The 27,097-nt window shown below is 38.6% G+C and overlaps 1 protein-coding gene across 1 annotated transcript in view; it reads right to left on the minus strand.

The window, feature by feature from the left end:
- Nucleotides 1–27,097, minus strand: part of LOC123519891 (receptor-type tyrosine-protein phosphatase epsilon-like) — a 443,234-nt gene that overhangs the window by 363,699 nt on the left and 52,438 nt on the right. Inside the window, exons 3-4 of the mRNA XM_045281528.1 lie at nt 25,911–26,036; nt 11,720–11,823 (exon numbers count right to left, since the gene is read on the minus strand). The gene's annotated coding sequence lies outside the window, so the exon portion shown is untranslated. The remainder of the gene's footprint in view (nt 1–11,719; nt 11,824–25,910; nt 26,037–27,097) is intronic.

A 27,097-nucleotide genomic window follows, 5' to 3' on the forward strand; every position in this document is an offset into this window, starting at 1 on the left:
CTTGTAGTTCTACTTAAATTTTCCTCTCTCAACATCATTTGCTCATTATCCACTTCATCCAGTCCATTCAACAGTTTATAAACCTGTATTAAATCTCCTCTTTCTCTTCTTTGTTCCAAGGTAGGCAAATTAATTTCTTTTAATCTCTCCTCATAGGTCATTTCTGCCAATTCTTCATCATATCTTTATCCATATAATGGAAGGCTAATCCAATATTTTTTATCAAATTATACGTTTCTCCAAACATCTTATCAATATGAGCCTCAAACTGCCCATGGTCTTGTATTATCACTCCCAAATCCTTTTCCTTTTCCACCTTTTTCAACACTACTTCTTCACCCATCTTATATGACCCTCTTGGCCGTCTTCCACTCTTTCCCATCTCCATCACATGACTTTTGCTCAGATTAAATTCCATTTGCCACCTCTTGCTCCACTCCCAAATCTTATCCAGGTCTGCCTGTAAAATTTCACAATCTTCTTCACTCTTCACACACCTACACAACTTCGCATCATCCGCAAACAAATTAATATAACTGTTTACTCCCTCTGGCATGTCATTAATATATACAAGGAAAAGTATTGGTGCCAGCACTGAGCCTTGTGGGACTCCACTATCCACCACCAACCAGTCTGACTTTGCATCCCTTATTACCGTTCTCATCTCCCTCCATCTCAAGTAGTTTTCCATCTACTTTAACACTTTTCCTTGTTAGAGACACAGGTCTATAGTTAAGAGGCTCTTCCTTACTGCCTCCCTTATAAATGGGCACCACTTCAGCTCTCTTCCACTCTACTGGTACTTCCTGTTTCTAATGAACACCTTATAATATTATATAATGGATCAATCAATTCTTTTCTACACTCCTTCAATAATTTTCTTGAAACTTCATCTGGTCCCATCGCTTTATCATCTTTAAGTTCCTCCAACATTTTATATAACTCCTTTTTAGGTATCTTAATGTCATCCATGTGCACATTTCCTTGTACATTCTGAGGCTTTACAAACATTGTTTCTTTAGTAAATACTTGCTGAAACCTATTATTTAGCAATTCCGCTATATTCTTAGGGTCATCTACTATCCCTTGCTCTCCTTTTAATCTTTCAATGGACTCTCTCTTTTTAAGTTAACCATTTATGAACCTGTAAAACAATTTTGAATGTTCCTTACTCTTGTCTACAATATCTTTTTCAAATTTTCTTTCTTCCTCCTCCTTACCCTCACATATTCATTTCTGCTCTCTATAATTCTCCTTATTTAGTATATTCCTGCTCTTTTCCATCTTTTCCAAGCCACATCTCTTTTCCTTAGCCTCAACACAAGTTGCATTAAACCAATCCTTTCTTCCTTCCTGTCTCGGTTTATACTTTGGTACAAATTTCATAACTCCTTCTTTATAATATTTCATAAAAATCTCATATTTCTTTTGCACTTCTCTGATTTGTAACATCTCCTCCCAATCTAATTTTCTGAAATAATTTTTCAAACTTTCTGTGTCCATCTTTCTATAATTCAATCTACCACTCCTGTATGTCTCGTCCTTCCTTCGCTGTGTTGTTGCTATCTGCATTTCCATAACTACATGATCACTATTTTCCAAAGGACACTTGTATTGTATATCTCCACATAGGTACACTTCTCTTGTTAACACCAAATCCAGTCTAGCCGGTTCATCATCTCCTCTATATCTAGTATTTTCCTTCACCCTCTGTTCCATCATATTTTCCATCATTAGATTAAGAAATCTCTCTCTCCCCATGCTTCCTCTCCAACACCACTTACTAGATTTTCCCAATCCACCTCCTTACAATTAAAATCTCCTACTAGTATCACCTTTCTTTTTCCAGATAATACACTTTCCAAACTCTGTAAAGTATCCTTGATCATATTGTCGTATTCCCTTAATGTCCAAGAATTTGTTTTAGGAGGTACATAGGTCACCATGATCATTAATTCTTTTCCATCACTTTTTATCCTTATGCTTATCACTTCTGCGTTGTTCTTCCCATACCAAACCTTATCCACATTTATTTATTTCTTCGTCATAATCATAACTCCTCCTCCACCTTTACTCTCTCTCTATCCTTTCTCCATATATTATATTTATTATCCAAATTTATCTTTGTTTTTTCATGCAATTTTGTCTCAGTCAAACACACTATATCAGGCTTCTCCACTATCATATAGTCTTGCAATTCCAATCTATTTGACAGTATCCCACCTATATTAGTATACATTATGGTCCACCCACTGCTCCCTCTAGGGGTTCCTCCGTATTCCTTCTTTCCACATACCACTTTCTGAGTCTCTCTCCTATAACTCTCCAAAAAAACTTTTCTCTTTCCTCCTCAGACCGCTCATCATTTTTCCTTCTCGCCTCTTCCACCAATTCCTTATATCTTCTCCTCTCTTCCTCATTTCTATTCTTTCTCACAAACACCTCTTTACAACCTTCTATCTCTCTTAACTTTGATGTTCTATATAGGATATCCTCCGCAGATTGTTGTGACTTCAGTACTACTTTAATCGGTCTGCTCACTCCCTCCTTATACGGACCCAGTCTATGGATCTCTTCCACTTCTTCTTGTAGGTCTTTTTTTTCATCATCATTTAGATTTTTGAACAGATCTCTTACCGATCTTAATTCTTCCTTAATTCTCTTAGGCTTATATGTTATATTTGGTTCTTTCATCCCAAATATTAACACACTCTTCTTCTTTTCTGCTATTTCCCTTATCAATGTTTCCTTATTCTTCATAACATTAACCAGTTCCTTGGACCTTTCTTTTTTGTCTTCCTTCAACTGATCTTTAATTATTTCTTGTAATCCAACCATCTCTGCTTCCCTCGACTCAGTCCATTGTGTTTTCTTCAGTTCCCATTCCCTTTGAAACCTTTCATTCTGCTCACTAATCATTTCCTTAAAGTCATCTTTCTCCTTTACTACTCTCTCCATTTTCTCCTCCAACCGTCTCTTGTATTTTTCAACCTCCACTCTCAAGTGTGCATTCTCATCCACCAATCGTTTTTCATTTTCCTCCAGTCTCTTAACTCTTTCCTTCAAAGCCTTGCGGAATTCTCTATCCTGCTCCTCCTCACTCCTCTGAACTTTTAATTCCTTCACCAACTCCTCAAATCTCTTCTCCAACATTACAATCTACCTTGCAATGTTGCCCCTGTTGAAGATGGACTCATGCTTTGACTGGCCACTTTTGGCTTTGCTCCCTGGGCCTCATCAACATATTTTGAATTTGGTAATTTATTTCTTACCGGTCTATACATTTTTTTTTACTCTTCCTGGGAGCATGTGGGTGTGTGGTCACTGGGGGCCAGGCCTGGTAGCTACGTGTGTGTGGTGGGATGCGTTGGCGGCTGCTATGGCTGGCCTTTGTGTGGTTCCCGCTCTGTCGTTTGGAGTGTAGAGGTTCTCACACCTCCAATCACTCCCATGTACACGCCACCAGTCTACGTTCACTCTGTACACTCGTTTACTCGCTCTGGTCGCCCCTCAATAGCAATAACTATTCTCACTCAAGCACATTGCTTAGCGTGTGGAGTGTTAGTTAGATGCCGCTCTGAGCAGGAGGCACGTCCGCTCTCCACGGAGCGTGTGTGTGTGTGTGTGTGTATTTACCTAATTGTAACATATGGGAAAAGAGCTATGCTCGTACTGTCCCGTCTCCATATCTACTAATGTCCAGCTTTTTCTTAAAATCATGAATATTCCTTGCGTTGACCACTTCCACGTCTAAACTATTCCATGCTTCCACCCTTCTATGAGGAAGCTATATTTTTCACATCTCTCCTATAAGTGGCCATTTTAGTTTTTCCCATGCCCTCTCGACATTCTTTCATTCCACATACACAGATCTTCCCTATCCATTTTTCCATGCCAATCATCACTCTGTATATTGCTATCAGGTCTCCCCTTTCTCTTCTGTTTTCCAGGGTCGGAAGTTGCATTCTTTTCAGTCTGTCTTCATAAGTCAAATCTCTTAAGTCAGGCACCATTTTGTTGCAGCCCTCTGTACTTTCTCTAGTTTCCTTATGTGTTTCTTTAAGTTCGAGCCCACTGTATTGTTGCATATTCAAGCCTCGGTCTTATCATTGCAGTAATTATTTTCTTCATCATTTCTTCATCTAAATATCTGAACGCCACTCTTATGTTCCTCAATAAGTTCAATACTTCTCCAATTATTTTGTTTATATGTCTCTCTGGCGATAGGTCATTGGTAATTGTCACCCCAAGGTCTTTTTCTTCATGACTGGTTTTATGTCTTCATTTCCTATCTTGTACATACTCCTGATTCTTCTTTCACTCTTGCCAAACTCTAATTTCTTGCATTTTGTCGTGTTGAACTCCATTTGCCATGTACAGCTCCATTTCCATATTCTGTCCAAGTCTTCCTGGAGTAGTTCGCAATCTTTGTCACATCTCACTTTTCTTAACAATTTTGCATCGTCTGCAAATAGGCTCACATAACTGGACACCCCATCCACCATGTCATTTATGTAGACCGAAACATTACTGGTGCCAACACTGATCCCTGTGGAACTCCACTCTCCACCAAGCCCCATTCTGATGGTCTGTCCTTAATTATTGTTCTCATTTCTCTTCCTACCAAAAGTCTTCCATCCATTTTAGTAAACTGCCATGCACTCCTCCTACCATTTCAAGTTTCCAGATCAGTCTCCGGTGTGGTACCTTATCAAAGGCCTTTTTTAAATCCAGATATATTCCATCAGCCCAACCATCTCTTTCCTGTATTACATCTATCACCCTCGAATAGTAACATATCAGGTTTGTCGTGCATGAACGCCCTTTTCTAAAACCAAATTGACACTCACAAAGTATGTCATTTTCTCCAAGAAGTCTGTCCATCTATTCTTCACCACCCTCTCACACATCTTAGCTACCACACTTGTAAGTGACACTGGTCTATAGTTCAATGGGTCTCTCTTGTTACCTGATTTATAGATTGGGACAATGTTAGCTCTTTTCCAGTCTTGGGGCACTACACCTTCCCTTAATGAGGCATCAATTACTTCACAAACTTTTTCTGCCAGTTGCTCCTGCATTCTCTTAAAATCCATCCTGATACCCCATCAGGTCCCACAGCTTTTCTCACTTCTAAACTCCCCATCATATTCTTGATCTCCTCCACAGTTACTTGAAACTCCTTCATAATCCCTTTCTGTTCCATTACCAGTGGTTTGTCAAAAGCAGTCTCCTTTGTGAATACCTTCCGAAAGCATCCATTCATAGCCTCTGCCATTTCCTGGGATCTTCACTGCATACTCCATTTACTTCTAAACTTTCAATACTTTCTCTATTTTTGATGTTGTTGTTCACATGTCTGTAAAAAGCCTTGGTTGGTCTTTACATTTATCAATTATATCCTTTTCTTGTTTCTTTCTTTCTTCTCTTCTAATCAACACATATTCATTTCTTGCTCTTTTGTAACTTTCCCACTGCTTAATCCGTCTTTTCCTTCTCCACCTCTTCCATGCATCCTCTTTTCTTGTTCTAGCCTTTTCACATCTATCGTTAAACCAGTCCTGCTTTCCAACTTCTCTATGTTGTCTTATTGGTACAAATTTTTCTCACCTTCTTTGTATATTTTTATAAATTCCTTCCACTTTTCATTTGCTCCTTAGCACTCTTGAATTTCATCCAATTTGTCTCTTGAAAGAATTTCTTTAGGTTTCCAAAATCTGTCTTGGCATAATTCCATCTTCCCACTTTATATTCTTCATTTCTTCTAGATTTCTCTTCATCTATCACCTTGAACTCCAAAACTGCATGATCACTCTTTGCTAAAGGGCACTCCACCCTCATCTCCTCAATGACCATTGGCTCTGTACTAAAGACCAAGTCCAGTCTTGACGATGCTCCCTCTCCTCCAAACCTAGTATCTTCTTTGACCCACTGAGTTAACACATTTTCCATTGCCAGTGTCAATAGTGTATTTCCCCATGTTGTCTCTGATCCTTCCATTGACCAGTCCTCCCAACACACCTCTTTACAATTAAAATCTCCCATCATTATAGTTCGTTCACAGCCACCCAACATTTCTTCCAGACATGTTCCTGTATCACTTATCATTTCTTCATATTCCTGTACTGACCATGCATTTGTCTTAGGTGGTACGTACACCACTATGTAGTGCCTCTTTTTCCTTCATTAGTTTCTGCTCTGATCTTTAGCACTTCTGCCTTTCCCATACCTTCTTTCACTTGATCCACCTTTATATCTTTTTTAACCAGCAACATCACTCCTCCTCCCATCTTACCTACTCTATTTCTTTTCCAAACATTATATTTCCCTTCTCCAACCATCATCAGGTCTTCTCCCTCTCTCAGTTTTGTTTCAGTAAGACCCACAATATCTGGGTTCTTGTCCCTCAAGTAATCGTTGAGTTCTAAAATCCCCGATATCACTCCATTTATGTTGGAATACATTACATTCCGCTCATACGTAAGTTTCTTTGTGTGTGTGTGTGTGTATTTACCTAGTTGTATTTACCTAGTTGTATTGTACAGGGTTCGAACGGGGCTCATAGTGTCCTGTCTCCATATCTTCATTTATCTAATTTTTCTTTAAAGTTATGCACACTATGTGCTGCAACAATTCCATTATCCAATGCTTTCCATTTTTTCAATGTTCTGTGTAGAAAACTGTATTTTCCAACATCCTTCACACACTGCGTCATCCTGATCTTCTTTTCAAGTCCTCTTGTCCTTCTATCCTCTTCTGCCAACAGCACCAGGTCTTCTTTGTCTATCTTTTCAATATCATTTACTATTTTATACATTGTTATTAGGTCCCCTCATTCTCTTCTATCTTGTAAGGTTGGCAATCCCATTTCCTTCAGTCGTTCTTCATATGTGAGGTCCTTTAATTCCGGCACCATCTTTGTAGCAATCTTCTGTATCCTTTCCAGTTTTCTTATATCTTTTTTAGAACTCGGAGACCATACCACTGCTGCACATTCTAGCCTTGGGCGTATCATGCTTGTGATGATTTTTTTCATCATATCTTTATCCATGTAATGAAATGCCACTCTTATATTAGTCAACATCCTATATGATAGTCCAAATATCGTATTTATGTGTTTATCAGGGCTCAGATTTTCTTGTATGATCACTCCAAGATCTTTTTCCTCTTTTGTCTTCATTATTTGCTCCTCTCCCATCAAATAGTTCCATACTGGTCTTTTCTTACTCTTTCCTAGTTCCATTATGTGACATTTCTTGGCATTAAACTCCAATTTCCACTTCTTGCTCCATTCATAGATCTTATTTAAATCTTCCTGTAGCAGTATACAGTCCTCTCTGGTGTTGATAACTTTTAGCAACTTTGCATCATCAGAGAATAAATTCATATAGCTGTTTACTCCAATGTGAATATCGTTTACATAAACTTGAAACATAATGGGAGCTAACACTGACCCTTGTGGCACCCTGCTGGTTACTTTACTCCAAGACGAGTATGTATCTCTGATCACAGTTCTCATTTCTCTATCCTTCAAATAATCTCTTGTCCATTCGAGCAAGGTTCCATGCAGTCCTCCTATGTTCTCTAGTTTCCAAAGAAGTCTACCATGAGGGACTTTATCAAATGCCTTTTTAATGTCCAGGTATACTGTGTCTACCCATCTATCTCTGCTTTCAAGTCCTGCAATAACCCTGGAGTAGAAGCTTAATAAGTTTGATACACATGACCGCCCTGTCCTGAACCCAAATTGTCTGTTCGATATGACTTGCTCCTCTTCTAGAAATTTAACACATTTTTCTTTGATAATTATTTCACATAACTTCCTTACAACACTTGTAAGTGACACTGGTCTGTAGTTTAGTGGTTCAGTTGCCTTTCCTCCTTTAAATATCGGTATTACGTTGGCTCTCTTCCACTCTTGTGGAACTTTCTCTTCATTTATTGAACTTTTAATTATTTCCCAAATTGGCTCCAGTAGTTGCTCTTCACATTCTTTTAACACCCAGCCTGATACACCATCTGGCCCCATTGTTTTCCTGACTTCCAACTTGTCCAGTAATTTTCTAATATCCTCTTTATGAACTGCAATTTCCTGTAATTCAATGTCCTATTAGGTTTTGTGAAGTCATCTTCAGTGAAAACTGTTTTGAAGCTCTTATTCATTATTTCACACATTTCTTTCTCTGTTTGGTATGTCTTTCCTTTTTCTTTCTTTATTTTTTCAATTGTTTCGTTATTTTGCCATTTATAAACTTGTAGAAAAGTTTGGGTTCATCCTTGCATTTATCCACGACATCTTTCTCAAACTTTCTTTCTTCCTCTCTCCTTACTCTAATATATTCATTTCTAGTATCTTTGTACTGCCGACTATTATAGTCATTTCCCTGCTTTAAAAGTTTCCTCCATGCTTTATCCTTTGCCTTTTTTGCTTGTAAGCATCTAGCACTGTACCATGTATGTATTTTTTTCTGAAATCTATAAACAAGAACAAACTTTTTTACTCCTTCATTGTATTCCTGTAAGAATATGTCATATTTTTCTTGTACAGTCTTCCTGCTCATAATATTAGTCCCCTCAATATCAGCAAAATAACTCCTCAGTTTTTCAAAATCTGCTCTTGCATAATTTAATCTCTCTCCTTTATAGTCCTCTCTGTATCTTATTTCATCTTCCTCCTGCATTTACATCTCTAATGTCACATGATCACTTCTCCCCATTGGACTAAGGTATTGTATGATTTCCTTTATAGTCCTCTCTGTATCTTATCTCATCTTCCTCCTGCATTTGCATCTCTAATGTCACATGATTACTTTTCCCCATTGGACTAAGGTATTGTATGATTGGAGGGGACTCTGTTTTTTTTGTGAAGTCTAGGTCAAATAATGATGGTTCCTCTTCCCCTCTGTATCTTGTTGACTCTTCTACCCACTGGTCCACTGTATTAAACATTACTTCCATCTCTCCCCAGTTTATTTTTTCTACAGTTGAAGTCTCCAACTAAGAGTATTCTTCTATCTCTTCTTAACATGTTATCCAGATAACATATCTTTATGCTCTTCTGATTACCATGTATTAGTCTTTGGTGGAACATATGTAACTATAATTTTTCTCTTCTTCAAATCTTCTGTTCTGATTGTTACTCCCAATGCTTCCACTATGTCCTCTCCATATTGCACATCCTCCACACAAATGTTATCACGAACCATTATTAGCACTCCTCCTCCCCCTTTATCCTTCCTGTCCCTCCTCCAGGTATCATATCCTTCCTCTTTAAAGTTGAAATGTATCTCATTCTTCAGTTTTGTTTCAACAATACACATCACATCCGGCTTTTTCTCTTTCAAATAGTCCCGAACTTCCAATATATTTGATAACAAACCATCTATGTTAGTATAAGTCACTCTTAATTTATTGCCTCCTCCATGACCTCCTCTTTTTTCCTTAAGTACCACTTCTTTTTTTCCTTAGCCTCACTTCTTAGCACTTTCTCCTTTTCCCTTTCCTCTAAGTTCATATCTTTTTTTATCCATATTTCCTTGTGATCAACATCATCGGCTAACTTCCCTTTTCTAGCCATTATTTCTTCTACAGTTATTTAAGATCTCATTTTCACCTTCATTGGTCTCTTATCCCCTTCAGTGTACCTTCCCAGCCTAACCACTTCCTCCACCTCCTGGTCAATTTCTTGTGTACTGTCTTGTACCCTTTTGATAACCGTTTTGGTAATTTCCCTTTCTTCACGTTCTCTTGTGAATTTATTTGGATTTTTCTTTTCTCTCATCCCGTAGATCACGAAGCTTTTTTTCTTGTCCACTGCATCCCTCACCATGCTTTCCTTTTCTTTGATAACCTCAATTACAGCAACTTTTGTGTTCTCCTGAATCTGTCTCTTTACCACTTCTGAAAATTTGACTGTTTCCTCCTCTTGTTCTTGTTTCCATTCATTTCTTAGTTCTTTCAATTTGTTTTCACCTAGACCACCTTCTATCCTGTCTGTAACCACTTGCTGCACTTTATCCTGCAAGTTCTGGCATGTGGTTTTTAGAGCGTCATTTTGCTTCCTTATTTCTAAAATCTCCTCTGTGTGTGTTTTAGGGTGTGTGTGGACACACACGCATGCTGATAATAATAATGATGATAGTAATAATATAACAAAAATAATAATAATAATAATAATAATAGAGAGAGAGAGAGAGAGAGAGAGAGAGAGAGAGAGAGAGAGAGAGAGAGAGAGAGAGAGAGAGAGAGAGAGAGAGAGAGAGAGAGAGAGAGAGAGAGAGAGAGTTGTAGGAAGTAGCTCAGGTCTGGTGCTAATCCCTCCTTGACTTTCTTCCTCCCTTGAATCCCTTCCCTTTACAGTGGGGGTTGACAGCCTACAGGCTACCTTTGAAACTCAGCTGCAGAAGTGACCAATGAATGTGTACTGCAGCCTATTTAGAGAAATTATTACTCTAAGCTTTTCGTAATGAACGAATAATATTTTCTAGAGAAGCTGAGATCTGATGCATCATCATCTTATCATGCTCCAGAAAGTCACCATTGAATAAACAATCATGTGTTGAAATTTCATGTCAATCAGATGAATACAAATAACAAAACAAGGGCAAAATTATGAAAAATCTTTAAGAGCAAATACCTTGAAGTGATTTTTTACACCATAATTTTTCACAAAGTTGGTATAAACTCTGATCGACTTTTGATTGATATAATTTTAAAGTACAAAAAAAAAATGCTTTTTTTTTTGTTAGAATTAAATTATTTATAATGTCAATAGAAAACAAAAGAAAGTGGAAAAAAAGGGTGGGTAGTTCAACTCCAATTTTAATCCCTGGGTCAGTCAGAGTCCGACTTATGAAATCAGAGTTATCAGGATCTGATTTATCAAGGTTCAATAATAGATAATAAAAACCCAAATGAAATCAATGAACAAGTAGAATATATAACACAGATAAGCAAACTGCCTCTTCTCCACAACTTTACCACTATTTGTACAGCCCTTGAAACTGTTGTGCACCACTCATGCCTCCCTACCCTGATTCAGTTTGACGACGACCAAACTGTGTAAGTTTTCAGCATGTTGAAAATGGTTGCCAAACTATGGCACCCTCCGCTTCCTATCCACGACCCTACTGCCTCCACGAAGACTTTCCTGCCTCCTCCTGACAACCTCCAGTGACCAAGCCAATTTACATGTGTATAAGGGTTGCACAACATTTGGCACTTGAATGGGACAGGGAAATTAGTATTCTAGTTCAAGTGGAGGACACATCTAGCCACTTTATATAAACAGGTTTGTAGATATTTAAAACCAAAGTACACTTGTCCTGTAACTCATTTCTTTCACATATCCCTAGGCAGGTAAGCATACTCCAGCTTGAGAATCCCTGTTCTAGATTTTTCAAGAGCTTTGATGTAACATGTGACTAGAACAGTAACAAAAGTTTTCCCAAAATCTATAAAAGAGAATGACCAAGACTCAGTCAAGAGAGCCAGAAGACCACCTGTAGAGCAGTTTTGACAGAAGTCATACTACTGATGAGACATAAGATTGTGAATTGTTTTCTATGAGGTCCAGAGGGTAAGATTCTAAAATATTTGTTTGTCTAATTGTGAGCAAATGCAAGTATGCCTCATCCTGACTGTCTCACCTTTGTGTAGTGGGTAAAAATTTGTAATACAGTTAAGTTATAATAAATGTAAATGTTAAAAAAGAACTCACCTGATGGGATAGAAAATACAGGGCACTAACATCAGAGATCTCCCAGGAAGCTGTATAACTATGTTGCTGGACTGTGAAAGTGGCATTAGGCGACGGTGGACCTGCTCCATTGAAGAAGAAAGATTGATGGTTATTCATAGGAGTATTGATAATAAACACACATCAATTAGGCTTCTTGCAAATAAGCAAGAATACTCAGTGATTACTAAAATGCACAATGAGAGCCTAATAACATGTAGAATAATGTGAGATAACACTGTAAAAAGGGAGGTAACTCATACAACTCTCATTAAAAAGAGAATTTACATCAGAGCTGTGTTGACAACACTGCAAGTGGGCAATTTAATAAGGGTTTTTTTTAATTATGATGATTTTCAATTTAGGTTTTTATTTTTCCAAATGGTAGTGGTAGCTGAATTAAAGCACTCGTTATAATTTTGAATAATTAATATAGAATACAAACTCACAAAACTTTCCAATAAATTCAATTAAAAAATAAATAAAAACAATGAATAAACAAATTAATGGAATGATATCGAGTGAACCTTCTCCCCACAATGGCGTTCATTTTCGCTTACAGTCCAGCTTACCAGAAGAGAGATACATCACTCAATACAAAGTAAATACAGGTAACCCCTGCTTAACGAACGGGTTATGTTCATAAAAAAACGTTCATTGCATGAATTTTCGTTAAGCGAACCAATTATAACAAGTTTGACACCTGACTTGAACTTCCTTTGAGAGTCAACACAGCAAGAGTATATCTTAGTACAGTAAAATGTTTAATGAATGTGGAATGGGAAAGATGCTAGCTGGCAACCTGTGAAATGTAAACAAAGGGCGCATCATTGTACCACATACAAAACCTATGTACCACATTTCCACAAGGCTTTCCATTTTATCCATTTCAGAGTGTGAGGGGCACTGCCTTGCTTTCCCTTTAATTTATTATTTTATTATATGCCCATTGTATGGCGGCCCCAATCGCGGGCTGTCGCTGTTCCGCTGTGCGGCCAACTACCCTCTCTTTGTTTCCACCATCTTGTTGTGCCTGCGAGCATCACCTCAGTACCAGGGTAGTCTTCAGCTGAGGTGGACGCGAGCTCTCGTGGTCTGACACAGGGTAGGGAGATTCGTGTTGCTGGGCTTCCCTTGGTGCTCACTAGTCCTCGGTCTGGGAGTTGTGCCCTCCCTTCAGTAGCTGGCTTGTTACTCGGTAGACCGTGGCTGTGTAGGACAGCGGGCTTGTTGTCCTAAGGACAGTGCGGCCGGTTGGGGCTGCATTTCCTGTTTGCGTTTGTCCACTCGGGTGTGGCAACGCGGAGGGACGCATTATTGTTTCGTCCCGTTGTTGCTGTTGGTGGCTGTGGTCACCAGTGTGTTTTGGTAGGCGGCTGTGTGCCCCCATCATCTGTTGTGTAGTATCAGTAGTATACTGTTTATAGTACCAGCCAGTCTTCAGCTGAGGTAACACGTGCACTCTGGGCACAGGAAGAGAAGTGTTTGCTGGGCTGTGTGTTAATAGGTACTCATTAGTCATCGGTCTGGGAGTTGTGCCCTCCCTTGAGTAGCTGGCTTGCTACTGGTTAGACCAAGGCTGTAGAACAGCAGGTTGTTGTTCTGAGAGAAGTGTAGTTGGTTTGGCTGCATTTTCTCGTGCGTTCGTCCACTCAGGTGTGGTGACGCGGAGGGACGCATTGGTGTCGCGTCCCGTTGTTGCTGTTCGTGACTGTAGTCACCAGTAGGGTTTGGTGGGCGGCTGTGTGCCCCCATCATCTTGTGTGTAATATCAGTAGTATACTGTATTGTAGTGGTTGTAGCCACGCACGCTAGTGAAAGGCTGAGAAGCTTTGTACTGTCGGCCAGTGGGTGCGTAGATCTCGTCCGTCAGACTTGTCTGTGACGAGTATCTGGACTCTGTGTGGCTGTTGTCACCCGGAGGTGGTGTCTGGGCTTGTTTGTACACCACCGGATGTGCTGTACACATCATATATTGTAGTAGTCATAGGCTAGGGGTGTCAGTCTGACAGGTGTTAAGAAGCACTTGTCGTAAAAATAGATAGTATAGTAATATACTGCGCGTGTTGTCCCAGTCTGTGATTTATCACAGTCTGTGGGCAAGGCATGTGGAGAGGCATTAATACTTCATAGAGAAGTGGGTGGAATTGTCCTTGTGGGCGGTTTCTCTAGGGGGTATTAAGGCCTCGCCCTGTTACACATAACATCTACCATTTATAAATTCTACTTGGTTGGGTACAGGAGGAGGAGGAGTTGCTAAGGAGATTCCCTTACAGTGGGGGAAGTTATACACTGTTGGCGACCTTGAAAGAACCTGAGTGTTACGGCTGCTTTGAGTTATAGTAGTGGGGACTCTGTGGAGGGTTATATTCCCCACTGCACTGACCGTAACAAAGCTGGTGATTTTGCCAGGATAACACTCTAGTGAGCTATGGCAGTTAACCGCAGCCGTGACGTACGTAATAAGAGTCACAAGTTCAGGTGGTTCTTTTAGCTTGCCAGGAAGATATGGTCTCACTAGCCTTCTAAATAGAGTCTGCTGACTTGAAAATAGTAGAGACAGTAGATGGAGTCAAGCCATGGTGGCGAGCAACGCTATTAGTTTTCTCGCCTCTTGTGTCTGTGAATAATATCCAGCTTCACTTCAAGAGTAAGAGACTTCCTGGTCTTCTTAGCAACGCTAGGCAACATTGCAGGGCTGGTTGCAAGGCGTTTTGGTGGCATGTTGAGCAAGGGAAGACGAGCTTCTGCTGACGCTGTCATTGTTTTGAACTAAAAGCGGGGAAGGGTAGGGGAGTGAGTGGTGCGCGTTTTGTCCATGAGAGGCGCTGGTGTATTTAAAAGCCTGTCAGCTTGTGTGACACAGTGGGGCTTTCAAACTTGGAAAAAATTATGTGGATAAAATTTTGTTAAAGCGAGTTTGGTGTTCATTATACGAGCAGATGGTAGTAAAACGTTGTGGCGAAATTTCGTTGTGTGAACGTTAATTAAGGGGTGGTATGCATATATATATATATATATATATATATATATATATATATATATATATATATATATATATATATATATATATATATATATATATATATATATATATATATATATATATATATATATATATATATATATATATATATATATATATATATACACACACACACACACACATATATATATATATATATATATATATATATATATATATATATATATATATATATATATATATATATATATATATAGGCAACCCCATCTGGTTCACACAATGAAATTTCGCTACAATGAATGTTTCCTTTAACTACCATCTGCTTGTTTAATGAACACCAATTTTGCTTTAATGAAATTTTATCCAGGTAATTTTTTCCAAGTTTGAAAGCCCTGCTGTATCATGCAAGCTGACAGGCTTTTGAATACACCAGCGCCTTTCATGGACAACACGCGTACCACTCACTCCCCTAGTTCAAAACAATAACAGCGTCAGCAGCAGCTCATCTTCCCTCGCTCAACATGCCACCAAAATGCCCTGCAACCAGCCCTACAATGTCGCCTAGCGTTGCCAAGAAGACCAGGAAGTCTCTTACTCTCAAAGACACGAGAGAGGCGAGAAACTAATAGCATTGCTCGCCACCATGGCTTGACTACATCTACTGTATCTACTATTTTCAAGTCAGCAGACTCTATTAAGAAGGCTGGTGAGACCATATCTTCCTTATAAGCTAAAAGAACCAGCTGAACTCGTGACACTGCAATGGATAGAATGGAAAGCCTTGTGGATATGTGGTACATAAGTTTTGTAAGCGGTATAATGATGCACCCTTTGTTTACATTCCACAGGTTGCCGGATATGCAGAATTTCCTCTCCCAACCCTTATAAATTGAGAAAAAGCATGTACATAACCCAAATGGGTAAGAAAACAATGAATGAAAGCACATTAAATGATTGTGTATACAGTACAATAATGACTTCCTGGGGGCATGATAAAATGATAACATATCAGATACCTCCTTCTCTAGAAAATGTGAGGGTTGAGAAGGTGCCATCAGCAGCGTCATGGCAATCTGGTGTTTCACTGCTGAATTGGACACTATCTGAGTCATTAGTGTGTTGAAGTGAGATAATGATAGTGAAATATTTATTGCTTGTCTGGTACAGCTTTCTACCTCTGTCTCAACATAAATTTTTGTAATAGTGTTATTGTGAGACCTATGTCATGTAAAGTTGTGATGATGAAGGCAGTAAGAAAAAAAAAGTGTTTGAAAAGATCACAACAGTATCATGATATAAAGAGATGGTGGGGAAGCCTGGCAGTGAGCCATGGGGTGAGGCAGGGTCTTGGAGGGAGAGATAACACGCATGAGGAGGGGAGAGGGGAGGCCAGAATTAAAAGTCCAGCTGTCTCACAACAATACATTTGTTTGTTTGTTTCTATTTGTTTTCTCTTCATGATGTTTCTCATTCTAATTCTCATCAACTTATACCAGTCAGGCAAAAATTAGAGAGCTAAATGACACACCTCAGGCTATGACACAATCACACAAGACATTTAAAAATGGCTTCCTGATGGGAGGGGTATTTAACTATGAAAAAAAAATAAACTATACCATCGTCTGAAGATTTTGGAGATACAATAGTAATCCCAAAATCTTAAATCTCACAAAATCAAATAAATACATCCTGCATCTCCCTAAAGTCTGAGTTTATTATTTTTTGGGGGGTGGGGAATTCGTATAAGTCAGATATATTACAGTAATACTCTGCTTAACGAACAGGATAGGGGGTGTCAAACCTGTTTGTAAACCAAAAATTTGTTAAGCGGATGTAATTTTCTCATAGGAAATAATGGAAATAGGGGGGGATGCATTCTGGGCTGGTCCCCAGCATACCACATGGGTTAAAAAAAAAAAATTACATATAGGTTTGGCAGCATATTGGGTCACCAGTGTACCACTACTTTTATGATGTCATATGAGTCATTGGAAGTTAGAGGAGCTACTTACAAATTCTCTCACATTCTCGCATCTAGGTTCACAAAACATTTCTATTAGCTTTTTACAAACCTTTCCCCCAAGAAAGGATTGTTTTGTAATGCACAAAGTGAAATCTTACATGGAATACCAAAAAATAAAGCAGAGATGAGATGAGCCACAGATGAAGCGGGAGACTCGCGGCGACTCGGCTGCTTCTTCTTCTTGTGATCCTTTTAGCCTGTGTTTTGTCTTTCCCCATGACATTTGTTTCCACTCCTCTATTGCCTGCTATAATGGATATCATATCTTAGTATTCATATACACTCATGCCATGAGGATAACCTCGACTCCGTGGCACTGAGTGATAGTGAATTATTAATGAAATACCGTGGCCACGAGTTTCCCGCTTCGTCTGTGGCTCATCTCATCCCTGCTTTATTTTTCTTGTATTCCATGTAAGATTTCACTTTATGCATTACAAAACAATCCTTTCACTTGAAACACTTGAAACACTTTATTATACCTACATAGCATTTATATGTATTATACATGGGAAAAAACAATTTGTAGGTAATCCATATGCAGCAGAACTTGCTTTTTGGGCAGTATGAATATTAGTAGGTATTATAGTCGTCAGTTGACATACATATGTGATATTTGTTATGTAAAACTTTCTACCCCTTTACTACCTTATTTTGAAAATGTATACAAGGACATTGGCATTATTACTGATAGTGATCAAGAATATACTGTTTATAATGTTTTTTAAAAGTGCGTAGTGTAGGCAGTTGTTGAATGTGACTGGGCACAGAATTCCAAATTAAAGTTAAAGAATGTTGGAAGAGTGACAGGCTGTGTTGTGGAACACGGAGATATTCGCGGGTTCGGGTGGGATAATTGTGTTGTGGTAGTAAGGCTGTCATATTACCTCTGTTAACTAATTTGTACATATAGATACCAATTTGTAATTTATTTATATCAAACAGTTTGAGGATTCTCATGATTTTGAATAAGGGTTGTGTGTGATCAAAATAAGCATGGTTAGAGATAATCCTAATTATTTTTTTCTGTAAACGAAATAAGGAAAGCAAATGTGTGGGATATGTGTTGCACCAAATTGGTGTGCAATACTGAAAATATGGTAATACATGGGCATTGTATATTATTTGTAGGACATTGCTTGGCATTAAGTGTTTTACTTGGTATAACAATGATATATTCCTTGATAATTTGTGATTTAAGTATGAAATGTGTGGTTTAAATGTCATATCTTCATCAAATGTAATAATACCTAACATTTTGTGTTGTTTAGTTTTTGCAATGACAAAATTGTCATATTTTAGAGGTGGCAGTGCATCTATTGTTTTGTTAGTAAATAACATGTAATACATTTTATTTGAGTTTATAGTTAGTCTATTACTAACACACCATTTGTATAGGATTTCTAGATTGGTATTAGCAGTTTCAATCAATGATATAGGATTTCCCCCAGTGATGTATAGGGTCAAGTCATCAGCAAAAAGTACTGATTTAAGTCGGGGAAATATCTGAGGAAGATCATTAATGTAAATAAGAAATAGAATAGGACCTAACACACTGCCTTGTGGAACTCCATATTTTATGTTTAAAGGTGAAGATATGTGAGTCAGAATCTTAGTTAGATTGTGTTCTGTTGGAGAGATAATCTTTAAACCAATCTTGGGGGCAAGGTTTGTCAAAAGCGAATAGAAATGTTGTTTTGCGAACATAAATGCATATATAAGACAGTAACACCACCTCCTGACGTGGTGTTCCCAGCAACCTCAGAGCAACCTGATAGCAACCTTGTCACTGTCCCTCCAAGCATTCATGGATGCCATTTCGCTGCAAGAGGTTGCTCTGACGTTGTTTAAGAATCTTGGATACTCACCTGGCAAATTCATGCCCAGAAAATTCGCTAAAACAGATGTGATTGTACGTTATGCAGACTTTTTGGTCTAACTTTATATAGTACGTCAAACCGGAAATTCGTTAAATGAATGTTCGTTTATTGGAGTATTACTGTTGTTACGTACGCCACGACTGCGCTGCGGTTAACTGCTACAGCTCGTCGTGTCGTGTGATGATATAAGGGAGATACGCCGTGCCGGCTCTTCCTCCCTTCCTAAACTACTTTGCCTCGGTAGTTACTATATGCTCTGACGGTTTTGTTATACCCCCAGGCCGGCCCTTGTTAAGTTTTGGATCTCTGGTACCATGATGCTTTGCTACTGGCCTTGGCTCCTCCCTTTCCGAGGCCACAATTGGATCCGGGTTTTGAAGCCAAGACAGACACCAGCACACCGTCCCTTGGTGAACACCTTGCCTCTCTTCAAGCTGGTTCCTCGTCTCACCGGAAAAGCAGCCAGCCTGGGCTCCTACTGCTTCTCTTCCATACCTCCAACTGCTACCACTGTTGTCTCCTGCCGCACTTCTGCTTCTGGACTTCACCTCCCGGCATATTGCTGAGTGGATTTTCACCGGTGCACCCAACCCCGGTGACTCAGCACGCCGTCTCTTTGCACACAACAGCACTGGTTCGGTTGTGTATCATATTGTCTCTTTGGTGTTAATACACTCATTCTATTTTGTATTGTTTTCCTTTTCAAAAGGGCTAGTCCAATTATTCCTGGCTTAACATCATATATTTTGAGGGCGAGACATTGTGGCCTCCCATCATGTTACACCCTGGATATGCATATGCACTATATAAGCAAGGTACAGTACACTGGTATACCGATATGTATGGTTTTTAACGCTCCATACTACAAAACACTATCTCAGGAATGCTGAGTTGCCATCCGCGGTTAACGTGTTAACATAATGAAAGAAATAAGAGGACAATAATCTAAAATTTGGTGTGGGGTCATCATGGTAAACACGGGACCATTGGGGAGGGCCGTCGTGGTCAGGGGCCATCTTGACCAGGAAATGATGACGCTTGTTTCTGACCGCAAAGAAGTTGAATTTTCATATTACAATTTGCTTACTTCCCTGATTTATTTTCCATAATGAATGCAGTATATCAAAGAAAAACTTATTTACTTATATAAGAGAGTCACATGAGGATGTGGTGACACTTGTGTCTGACCACGAGAAGTTGAATTTTCATATTACATTTTGCTTACTTTCCTGCTTTATTTTCAAATCTTTTATAGTTATAGCATAATAGTAGTAGTACATATAGCAATGGTATTAAAAGTAAGAAATTAGGCAGAAAATAAATTTTTTTGGGTCTTAGGAGGTGGTTTGGAACGAATTGAAATTACTTCCATAAAAATACATGTATTTTGATGCTTTGGAGTAACAACATTTTGGAGTAAAAACAAAATTTTGAACGGATTAAGTTCATATTCCAAGGCACCACTGTGTATATATACATATATATATATATATATATATATATATATATATATATATATATATATATATATATATATATATATATATATATATATATATATATATATATATATATATACAGTAAGATCTCGGTTTACGTCAGAGTTACGTTCCTGAAACATGACGTAAGTCGATTTTGTACGTAACTCAAGTTTCCGTACATTTCAAAGCATATTATCGAGTTTTCAACGAATCATTGTTTATGGTGGAATACTCCAGGAGAGGTACTTACGGGGATGTAGGCAGTGCTGCAGACTGAGTGATTCCCCGTGTCCTCTCTTCCCGGTTCCCTTTGTGGTCTCATTTATACAATTGAGCAGCTGCAGCCTGCCCTCTAAAGACAACTTCTACTACTTCCTACACTACACTACAACACCTTACACTTTTACACTCTCTTCAAATCAAAATTTAATAATGGCTTCACCACGCCCTGCCTCGGAGTCCCCCTCTGGGGAGGGGACCATAAATGTCCCCAGGTCGGACTGCCCTCTGCTGTCGACCTTGGGTGTCTTGACACTTCATCTAATACTTTCACTATCAATTTCTGCAACATTCGTGGCCTTCGTTCTAATTTTCAATCTGTGGAACACCACCTCTCCTCTACTAAACCTCATCTTCTCTTCCTAACCGAAACACAGTTGTCTGCGACTACTGACAGCAGCCCTTTTCTGTTCCCTCCTACTTGCTCTATCCTCATTTTCAATCCAAAGCTGGATGTTGCGCATACGTGCGTAACGACACCACTTGCTCTCGTGCCCACAATCTTGAATCTTCAGAATTTTCTACCATCTGGCTAAGACTTCAATGTCACTCTCTAACTAAATTCATCTGTGCTGTATACCTCTCACCTAACTCCTCTGACTATGTAAAATTCTTTGACTATTTGACTTCCAAGGTGGAGCACATCTTATCTCACTTTCCTTTTGCTGAGATCTCCATTTTAGGGATTTCAATGTTCACCACCAGCTTTGGCTTTCATCTTCTTTCACTGACCAACCTGGTGAACAAACCTTCAACTTTGCTATCCTTCATGACCTAGAGCAGCTAGTGAAGTTCCCTACCCGTATTCCTGACCGCCTTGGAGACACGCCCAACATTCTTGATCTTTTCCTAACCTCCAACCCTTCTGCTTACTCTGTTAAACTTTCCTCTCCGTTGGGCTCCTCCGACCACAATCTAATTTCCGTTACCAGTTCTATCACTCCAGTGCAGCCTCAGGACCCGCCTAAGCGGAGGTGCTTCTGGCATTTTAACTCTGCTAAATGGGAGGAACTAAGGCAGTACTATTCTGATTTCCCTTGGGATGATTATTGTTTTCATGTCAGAGATCCTTCTCTTTGTGCCGAGCGCATAACAGAGGTGATTATCTCTGGCATGGAGCTATACATTCCTCATACTTTCTCTAACCCTAAAGCTAAAAAGCCTTGGTTTAACTCTGCTTGTTCTCGTGCTGTCAATGATAGAGAGGCGGCTCACAAACGGTTCCGTAGCCATCCAACTGCTGAAACTCATGCCCTATATATTTCTGCCCGTAATCATGCCAAATCTATTCTCCAACTTACTAAAAACTCTTTCATCAATAGAAAATGTCAAAGTCTTTCCAATTCTAACTCCTCTCGAGATTTCTGGCATCTAGCCAATAATATCTCTAACAACTTTACTTCTTCGTCTTTCCTCCTTTACTTCATCCAGATGGCTCTACAGCTGTCTCTTCTTTTCTAAAGCTGAACTCTTCGCTCAAACCTTTGCTACCAACTCAACTTTGGATGATTCTGGGCATATTCCTCCTACTCCTCCACCCTCTGACTACTTCATCCCTAAAATTAAAATTCTTTATAAAGACGTTTTCCTGGCCCTCTCTGGCCTTGATTCTCGGAAGGCTTACGGTCCGGATGGAGTCCCTCCTGTTGTTCTCAAAACTGTGCTTCCGAACTCGCTCACAGCCTGGTCAAACTCTTTCATCTGTGTCTCTCTACTTCTATTTATCCTTCTTGCTGGAAGTTTGCTCACATTCAACCTGTCCCTAAAAAGGTGACCACTCCAATCCTTCTAACTACCGCCCTATAGCTTTGATTTCCTGCCTTTCTAAAGCCTTTGAGTCTATCCTTAATAGGAAGATAATGAGGCATCTATCAGCTCACAACCTTCTCTCTGATTGCCAGTATGGTTTCCGTAAAGGCAGATCTACTGGTGATCTTCTTACTTTCCTAACTGAATCTTGGTCATCCTCTTTTAGGGACTTCGGTGAAACCTTTGCTGTCGGCCTTGACATATCGAAAGCCTTCGATAGAGTCTGGCACAAATCTTTAATTTCTAAACTACCCTCCTACGGATTCTATCCTTCTCTCTGTACCTTCATCTCCAGTTTCCTTTCCGATCGTTCTATTGCTGCTGTAGTAGACGGTCACTGTTCTTCCCTAAAACTATCAACAGTGGTGTTCCACAGGGTTCTGTCCTATCACCCACTCTCTTTCTATTATTCATCAATGATCTCCTAAATCTGACTCAATGCCCTATCCACTCCTATGCTGATGATACCACCCTGCATTATTCAACAGCGTTCAACAGACGCCCAACCCAACAACAATTAAATGACTCAAGGCGAGATGCTATAGGACGCCTAACTTCTGATCTTTCACTTGTTTCTGATTGGGGCAGAGAAAACCTGGTTTTGTTCAATGCCTCAAAAACTCAATTTCTACAACTATCTACTCGACATAACCTTCCAGACAACTATCCTCTCTTCTTCAATAACACTCAACTTCCCTCTCCTCTACATTAAACACACTCGGTCTATCCTTCACTAAAAATCTAAACTGGAAATTTCACATCTCTACTCTTGCTAAATCAGCTTCCAAGAAGTTAGGTGTCCTATGGCGTCTTCGTCCATTTTTCTCTCCTCCCAGCTGCTTGCTCTGTACAAGGGCCTTATCCGCCCGTGTATGGAGTATGGCTCTCATGTCTGGGGGATCCACACACAGCTTTACTAAACAAGGTGGAATCTAAAGCTTTTCGTCTTATCAACTCTTCTCCTCTAACTGACTGTCTTGATTCTTTAAGTCACCGCCGCAATGTTGCATCTTTATCTGTCTTCTACCGCTGTTTTCATGCTGTCTGCTCTTCTGAACTTGCTAACTGCATGCCTTCCCCCTCCTGCGGCCTCGCTGCACAAGACTCTCTACTTCTTCTCATCCCTATTCTGTCCATCTTCCTAATGCAAGAGTTAACCAGTATCTTCACTCCTTCATTCCCTACACTGGTAAACTCTGGAACTCTCTACCTGTGTCTGTATTTCCACCTGCCTATGACTTAAACTCTTTCAAAAGAGGAGTGTCAAGACACCTCTTACGTTAACTGGACCCTCCTTTTAGATTTTTCTGTTTTTTCTCTTTCTACTTTTCTTTTAACAGGGCCTGGCAACCAGCGGGATTTTTTTTTTTCCAACACTGTGTTTGCCCTTGGCCAGTGCCCTTGTAATGTAAAAAAAAAAAAAAAAAAAAAAAAAAAAAAGTTAAAGGTTATATTGTTATATTATTTACAACTATGTAGGAATATGAAACACAAGCTTGTTTTTGTTGTTGATTAGTGCCACGAATGCGAAGGACTGCAGGTTGCCCAGAGGGTTGGATGCCTGAGGCCGCCAGGAGGGTGGGCAGGTCGAATATTGTGACGCCCAAGGCGGACAGCTGGGAGCGTAGTGCAGTGCGGTGGGAGTAGAAGCGTGGACAGCTGGGCAGGAAATGTAATAGGAAAGGGCAATAGGGATCAGCAGACAGGCACAGATGGTGCAAGTCAGCTGCAAGTGTCGTGTGGCCCAGGCGAAGGCTCCGGAGTTGTTATTGTTGTGATGGATGTGCGAGCCCTCAAGGTCGTCAACCTCCCCGTTGTCATGGTAACGGGCTTCCCATTTTCTTCTTCCCTCCCTCACACACAGCTGCTGCCTCCCTTCTCATGTCTTTTAATTATGTCCTCTTTTTCTTGTAGCATAATGGTTTTCCCTTTCTTAGCATCACTGCTGTCACTAAGAAGTTTTCTCTTTGGTGCCATTGAGCAAGATACTAAAAACTTGAGTCAGTAAACACAGAAGTAGGATAACACTATTGCCAGGGGCGATGGTGTGGTGGAACTGAGGCAGGCTGTTATTGTATTCAAGTGTGAGGCGGGCGGTGTGGCAGGCAACCACCAACAATAACAATAAATCCCGCACTTTACGATTTATAAATTTTCAATTTTTTAAATCTTAAATTGCCTTATAGTGGACTGATGTAACTACGAGTTTGACGTAACTCGAGACCGATGTAATCCGGGACTTTACTGTATATATATATATATATATATATATATATATATATATATATATATATATATATATATATATATATATATATATATATATATATATATCAATATCATCGCTATCGCTATGGCTATTTTTCGGCCCCAATTGGGCAATAGCTAAGGGTTAAGTGTGTGTATATATATGTATATATATATATATATATATATATATATATATATATATATATATATATATATATATATATATATATATATATATATATATATATATATATATATATATATATATATATATATATATATATATATATATATATATATATATCACTCAGTGCCATGGAATTGAGGTTATCTTCATGGCATGAGAGTATATGAATACTAAGATATGATATCCATTATAGCAGGCAATAGAGCAGTGGAAACAAATATCATGGGGAAAGACAACACGCAGGCTAAAAGGGTCACAAGAAGAAGAAGCGGCTGAGTCGCCGCGAGTCTCCCACTTCGTCTGTGGCTCATCTCATCTCTGCTTTATTTTTTGGTATTCCATTAAGATTTTACTTTATGCATTACAAAACAATCCCTTCTTGGGGGCAAGGTTTGTGAAAAGCTAATAGAAATGTTGTTTTGTGAACAAATGCGAGAATGTGAGAGAATTTGTACGTAGCTCCTCTAACTTCCAATGACTCATATGACATCATAAAAGAAATGGTACACCGGTGGTGCCAAACATATATATGATTTTTTTTTTTAACCCATGTGGTATGTTGGGGACCAGACCAGAACGCATCCCCCCCTATTTCCATTATTTTCTATGGGAAAATTATGTCCGCTTAACGAATTTTCGCTCTACAAACAGCTTTTACACCCCCTATCCTGTTCATTAAGTGGAGTATTACTGTGTATATATATATATATATATATATATATATATATATATATATATATATATATATATATATATATATATATATATATATATATATATATATATATATATATATATATATATATATATATATATATATATATATATATATATATATATATATATATATATATATATATATATATATATATATATATATATATATATATATATATATATATATTGGGTATGGTCCCTATTGCAAACTTGGTGAATTGTAACCTTGAAACTCACAATCGTGGAGACAGTACTGTATTTAGTTTCCTCCTGCATGCAAAATTGAGCTGTAGGAAGCCAATTTCCTGATCGATATTTCAGACCCAGGTCTTACCTTCAAGATTTAAACCTGATTTTCCTAAATAATTTCCTACTAATAGTATGTATAAGCCCCACATAACTCTAACTACATTCTAGTATTGGAGTCTGACAGTATAATGTTTTTATTTAGTAACAGTAATGTAATAAATATGATAGACATTTATTTTGACTAACTACAGATTCTTCCTCAAATACAATTACTCATTCTACTTTTCTTAGTGCCATGAAATATAGACATACCTTTTCTGCAGTCAGTGCCAATTTTACAACCTTGAGTACATGTGCCGGAAAATGAATCACACTTGTCCTCAATACAATCAATGCACTGCTGACTACAGTCTGCACCAAAGTATCCAGTTGGACATTCTGAAATGTTAAAACCATCAACACAATTATTGCCAATACAATCCCTATTAATACTATTACTTAGTATAATCAATGTCACTCACACAATTCCCTACTTAATTACACACTGAACTCACATACACTCCACTTCCACAAATTGACTGTGGTGTGGATCCAAGATGGTAAATCTTGAATAAAAAATAAACCCAATGAAAATACCTCTAAAGCACTGGGGGTTCAGTGGTTTACAGTTGAGGATATAATTCTTGCACCACAATGCAACTAATGAGGAAATTAGTTGATACTTAATATGAGTGTGAGAAGCATTTGGACAGTGAGTGTCCCATTGTTACATAAAGATTTTCCCTCTGACACATTCCTTATTTTTTTTACTTTGTTTTTCTATAATCATGGATCATTAAAAATATTTCTCAAATTGACAATTACTTACATCACCTGTCTGCATAAAGCTAACCAGCAATCAAGAGAAATTTCATGAATTGTGGTTTTGACAGTAATGAGAGTGTGGAGGTGAATCAAAAAGTCTGATATAATAACAAGTTTGCAAAACCCAAACACAGTTGAAATACACAGAGGAGATTCAAGTTGTCAGAAAGAGGTTTAACTCTTACCAGGCATCAAGTTTGCAGTAAATCTTATATCTCCAGAATAAATGTTCAGATTGTTCTCCTGAACACCATTTCACCAGAAAGCACACATGGAGACAGGACACTATGAGCACTGCTTGAACCCTGTACAATATAACTACTAGGTAAATACAACTAAGTAAATACATAAACCTTTCCTCACCATTCAGTAATATGAGCAAAGGGTTGCTTTTTGCAAGCAACTGCCTACAATAAGTTAAGACTAAGTGGCAAGATTAAGTGTAATGAGACAGTATTTTGAGTTACCTCCAAGTCTACTGAAGTGATAACAATAATCCATTTAATGATAAATTCTTTTTAAGCAGGACAGAAAAACATGTGCATGAGATCACTGATGGTTTGGACTCAATTTACTTATCATGGTTCAGGTGATTTTGTTTTGCCTGAAAACATAAGCATGAATGAATACAATTA

Source organism: Portunus trituberculatus, chromosome 46, assembly GCF_017591435.1.
Source record: "Portunus trituberculatus isolate SZX2019 chromosome 46, ASM1759143v1, whole genome shotgun sequence".
Classification (NCBI taxonomy): Eukaryota; Metazoa; Arthropoda; class Malacostraca; order Decapoda; family Portunidae; genus Portunus; species Portunus trituberculatus.